Source organism: Mizuhopecten yessoensis, unplaced genomic scaffold, assembly GCF_002113885.1.
Source record: "Mizuhopecten yessoensis strain PY_sf001 unplaced genomic scaffold, ASM211388v2 scaffold9035, whole genome shotgun sequence".
Classification (NCBI taxonomy): Eukaryota; Metazoa; Mollusca; class Bivalvia; order Pectinida; family Pectinidae; genus Mizuhopecten; species Mizuhopecten yessoensis.
This window is the reverse complement of record NW_018407846.1, coordinates 412,337-418,601: the sequence shown is the minus strand read 5'-3', so window position 1 is coordinate 418,601 and position 6,265 is coordinate 412,337.

The window sequence follows — 6,265 nt, the reverse complement described above, 5'->3', positions numbered from 1 at the left end:
CACACCCTGTGTGCTCTCGCTATCCGCATTCTCCTTCTTTGCCTGGAAATGCAGTTGACAATTTGTGTCAAGCATCTACCAGGCAGGTTGAATGTTCTGGCGGAAACTCTTTCCAGGCGCCGCCAGACGGTTTTGACAGAGGGGCAACTAAATCCCTCGATTTTCGAGGGAATTTGTCAGGTGTGGGACAGGCCCCACATAGACCTGTTCGCCACTTCACTGAACAATCAGTTGCCAACGTTTGTCTATCCGGTTCCAGATCCAGGGCTTGGGCCGTGGACGCTCTGTCTCTGGATTGGGATGGAATGCATGCATATGCATTCCCGCCCTTCAACCTGGTGGGCAGGGTGCTGCAGAAGTTTCGGGAGCATCATTGTTCCCTCCTCCTGAAAGCTCCCCTGTGGCAGAGACAGCCTTGGTTTCCGGAGTTTTTGTAGCTTCTGGTGGAAGAGCCCCTCGCTCTCCCTCTCCGAGCGAACCTCCTTCGCCAGCCTCGGTCCAGGACGATGCACTCTCGTCCGAAGATCCTCCACCTCCACGCGTGGAAGCTATCTCGGGAGGCCTCGCTCAGGCGAGCTTTTCTAGGGACGTGTCAGATCGCATCGATCGATCAATAAGGTATTCCTCAACTGCCTTCTACCAATCACGATGGAAAATTTACTGTGATTGGTGTGTCGGCAGGAAGGTTGATCCAATCAAGGCTACTGTCCAGGTGATGGCGGACTTCCTTCTTTGGCTGTTTAGAGACTGCAATCTTGCCCCTGGCACTATCGCTGGTTATTGCACGGCCATTGCTTGTGTTCTCTCTGTTCATGGTGGGCCGGATGTAGGCTCGTCCTTCTTTCTTTCTGCCTTGATTAGGGGGTTGGGTTGGACAATTCTAGGGTCCGGCAGTTGGCTCCGCAGTGGAATTTGCCACTGGTGCTCGAATCGCTGATACGGGCACCTTATCAGCCTTTAGCGTCTGCCTTCTTGAAGTTTGTTATCTACAAGACGGTATTCCTTATTGCCCTGATCTCGGGTTGAAGGAGGAGTGAGATCCATGCCTTGTCCTTTCCTCATCCCTCTTGCCACCAGTGGTCCAGGAATTACTCTGCCATTACCCTTCTCACTGATCCTGCCTTCATGGCTAAGAATCAGGTTCCTGGCTTCTCGCCCGATCCTATTAAGATTCCGTCCTTGACTGCCTTCGTTGAGTCTGAGGAGCGGGATAGGTTGCTCTGTCCCTGTCGGTCGCTTACGTTTTACCTCGATAAATCCAGAGGGTGGGGGTCCTCGATCTCGTCTGTTCTTGCCCATTAAGCAGGGTCAGCAGGATATCTCCTCTCAGTCAGTCTCTAGATGGATCTGTCAGGTCATCAAGTACGGTTACGACCACTCAGATGATCAGGTTCGGGCGTTGTATAAGGTGAGAGCTCATGAGATCGGACCCTTGCTGCGTCATGTGTCCGCCTTTCATGAGGTCATGTCCGCGGCTTTCTGGCGCAGACAGACTACCTGCACGGATTTTTATCTCCGGTCAGTGGCTTCTCATTCCGATGGATTGTATTCCCTTGGACCGGTGGTGTTGCAAAGTCTGTGGCTGTTCCTCCACAGTAATTCAGTGATTTTTATCTAGTATGCTATCAGGCACCACGTTGGTACACCTGCTCGTTTCACGGGGAGGTCTTCCTTTTTTAATTACTTTCGGGGCTTTATTTGGAGGGTTCCTTGAACCTTTCCCCTACCTTGAGCATGTTTCGAGTTTGTTCCGTCAGTCTGGTCTGCCTGGATTCGAAGCTTCCCCTATGGTAAGACGAATTCGCATACTAAAGTTATGGTGATTATTACTGAAATGAAAGTGAGGTTTTTAAAGTAAAACCAATTTTCATGATGTATTACCATAACTTTATGGAGTCCCACCCTGTATTCCTCCCCTTGCCTCCTTATCCCGGCTGCCTTTAGGCTCCATAAAAGGGGTTTGGGGATGGGAGATCACTCCGTGGCTCTGTCGTCGAGATATGGGTTACGTCACGTTAGAGAGGTCGGGATATTTGAATCTTTCGCTTTTGGGCTACAAAGGTGGGTGTAGGTATTGTTTATGCATACTAAAGTTATACTCAAGTTATGGTAAGTATTACATCATGAAAATTGGTTTTACTTCAAAAACCTCAAATTGATAATAAATAGTACCCGAAGTTATCTTTTGTATTAGATACTATTGTCACTGTCCTAAATGTATTGTAGATCGCGTCCCATAAATACAACAGATAAAACGGAGAACAACTATCTGAATTTAGCACCGTGTTGAACCTTATATCTCGGTTGTGTATGCATTATGAAAGTGATTCTGTCATTCCATATACATGTATAAGAAAATCGCCACGTGATAACTGGACGTTCCTGGTACAGGTTATCAATGAGATTATGTAAAGTGAGTAAAGATCGAGCTTAATATTACCTAGTAGGGCATTGCCACTTTATTTAACCCTACTAAATTCAGATGTAATTCATATAGAATGTACATATCATGGCGTCATCATTGTTATGACTTCATAATTATAACGTTGATAAATGGTTCGCAAAACACTAGCAAATTCAATTTAAATATATAATCAGTTATAACATGTACTGTCACTTAGTCACAGTAAGTTTATAATTTGTGCGCTGTGGATTTATTTGTCCTGGCCCCAGGAACATGAAACGATTTCTAAGTTTGAAATTGTCTTTAGTTATGACTTAGCCAATCACAAATAACGTCATGAAAAGTGACGTCATACGTGATTGGCTAAGCAAAAACTTAACTATAACACTGTTTCATGATCCCGGGGCCTGAACTCATTTTCTTCCATTCGTGCATCAATTTAAGCAATTTAAAAAGTATGGATACATGTAAATATAAGGATTGACCTTCATTTTGACGGAGTATATACATGTAGTATGAATGCCGTTAACAACGAACATATTATTTATGGCTAACATGCTCCATAGAAAGTGTTCGTTGGCAACTGCATTCATATCACCGTAAACGCTGTCAAAATGAGAACAGTGTGAAGGTGGACGAACTGAAAGCTTTCTTACAGAATAACATATTACCGCCATCAACATTTGATGAAAAACTCATGCTGTGCACTTTTCCTGGAAGCAACAGAGAACCCCACTTACCTGGCATCAGCCACCAAAGCGAGTGAGATACATTTGTTTGAAAATTGAAAATGTGTGACTTGTTGTGAGAGTGAACGAAGCATCCATGTATCGATAGTACTCATAACCTGATATATACGTCCAACAAGGATGGGACAACGGCGACTCTCTTCACTTGTTCTAATATTCATTCATAGCACAGTGAAAATGTCCACTACAGGCGTTGTTACAGAATTCGCCAGGAACTATCCCGACAAAATGGAACGGTCGATCATTTCGTTTTCATTTCAAATGAAACATGCAGAAGTTTTACGTGTATTACTTCCACAAACATTGACCTAGGAAGGTTTTCTGATTCTGTTGCTAGTGGCTCTATTAATGTGATTCAGGTATCAAATTGCAGCATATGTCACCTTAACTTTAAAGTTTTTAGCTCATCTAAATTCATTAAGTCGTTCTCATATCTTAATAGTATTTATATTACTAAATTTGTACTAATAAAGACTCAAATGTGCATATGTTTCGAGAATAGAAAAAAGAAATTAATAGCTTAACGGAGTAACAGATTTTAAATGCAGCATCATTATGTTGCGCCAACATATGACTAGTCCCTTTTAAGTAATTATATCAGCATGTATATTGTGACTCAGAGATGTATTCATATGTCCAACAATAAAGATCCTGAAGTAAGGAAAGAATATAACAGGGTACGAAACAAAGTATGGAGGCTCACACGCTACCTACGTAAAGTGTTTGAATTTAATCTAGCAATAAATCAAAACAAAACCCAAATATTTAATGGAGACACATCGATTACAAATCCAAAACTGGAACTGGTACCGGCGACCTGTACAGTAAACTGGAAAATAAGAACACTCCTAATGTTACAAGGGATAAAGATAAGGCATTTTTTCGTAGTGTGTTTGTTACCGAGGGAAGTGAAGATATACCAGGAATTTAGCAGACAATGGTCACTGAGGAAATGGTGCCCCTCAAAATACATGAAGAACAAGCACAAAAATTTCTCTTAAAATAATCATATAAGTTACTATGACTAGATGACCTACATCCAGCATACCTGAAGATTACATCCACATCTATTTCCAGACCAATAACACGAATCTTCACTCAGTCCCTGTCCAGCAGGAATCTGGGAAGGGATCTCTCTGCAGGCGATACACAAAAACATCTTCAACGTCATTTCAAAGGAAGAAGATTCGAAAACTCTCTAACAAGACCTCAGGGCTCGTATTCATGAAACCGTTCTAATATTCAATGGATTCTGTGCTCAAACCTACTCTTTGTAACTCGCTTAAATCATCTCAAACGATCAAAAAGTCAAATGTTAACATTGAAAACAGTATTCAGTGGGCTTTAAGTCTCTTCAAATTGTTTTCCAAATTATTGACAAAATAAGATTTGTTTATTACTTAATAACCAAAACAAGAAAATAGGCTTGAGCACAAAATCCATACTTGAGCATGAGACCGGTTTCATGAAAATAGGCCTTGGATAAAATGTGCTAGTGGAGTGGGGATTGGCTTCTGAAAATGCACCTGGATAAATGCAAGCATATGAAAATTGGAAAATTCCACGGATACACGAAAAATCATAGCGTTGAATACAAAATTAGCGATAAAGAACTAAAGTATCAACACCGAGCGAAAAAGATATTGTAGTAATCATAGGGCAAGGCTTAAACTTTAACAATCACGTCATTGAAAAAATGAAGAAGATAATTCAACGTGTGCAATGCTAAGAAAAACCTTTCATTTTTTGGACGTAAAACTAATTATACATTTACACAAATGTCTTGTTCGATCTAATGTGAGTATGAACGTACAGTATGGTCTTCTTATACACTATAATGGCTTAATTGGAGATAGGCTTAAAAGTTCAGTCGCGCGATAACAAGATAGAATAATTTAAATTCATCAATGGCGTTATGATTGGGAATGCTGTACTGATGTGACCACCAAAAACCGTGTAAAAGGGGATTCAAAGAAACGTTTAGGAGAAACTCTTTCTCTGTGAGAGCTGCATATATATCATCATCACTCATCATATGGAGAAATGACAGTTACTTTGCTAATTTGCATAATCCGCCATCTTGGATAAAATGGCGGCCATTTAGCCCATTGGGATAACACTTTGGGCTTAAGTGAAATTTCCCAACACACCGTCTAAATATGGGTTACAATTTAATTAGCGCGATCCATTAAAACTCGAGGTTCCTGGAGTAGATGAACTTTTGAAGCGAGGGCGCCCATATGTTCTATGCAATCGAATACTGGAAGTCGACCAAATAGCCATTTTCTGCACTTTCGATCGAATTTTTCGATGCTGTCACCTAGATAAATTGCCGAGATTCGCTCGGTAACTTCCGGTTTAGAAAAACAGAGATTAAGAGGTGTTTTAAGAATATTTGCAACATCCGAGGTTCCTGGAGCATTTGAAAAGTGGATTTTCTTAAATTTGACATAAAATCAAAGGGGCACCATATGGGATTATGTAAAAACATCGTATTCTTCTGAAAGTAAAAGGAGTCTCCATGTTTTTGTGACACTCTCTCGACTTGAAAGAGGCACCAAAAGGATTCATTTAAAATATTTACTTATTCAATCCTTTCAGATAAACTGAATTTGATATATATTACTGTGGGTAGAATTACAAGAATGCTATTGTACACGAATGGCCACATGATTCGAAAAACATAACTCACAACTTCTCACTGATCTTACATGTTACATGTATATGTAAATTATTCAATATTTCTTTTTAGGTATTTTTTTCCAGAACATGCCTTGGCATAAAGTTTGTCCCTGTTTCAGACAACGTTGTTTAATAAATGTGTAGACAATCTTTTATTCTAAGATGGTATCACATATGAACGTACGTGCTCGATCACCTCATAATTTGTATACGTCAAAATAGGAGCAAAAACGGATTTTCAGGACGAAAAATTAAAGCATAATGATACATGTACTGGAAGCTAATCGATGTTGTTATATTTTTTAATTGATAAGTCAATCCGTCTGCCTTATTGTTGAATGAAATATGTAAATTTATTACTCGTTCTAACTAACTATATTTAAATTTAACATTTAAAAAAGAGCTGGTATTCCAGCCTAGCCTCCGAAAT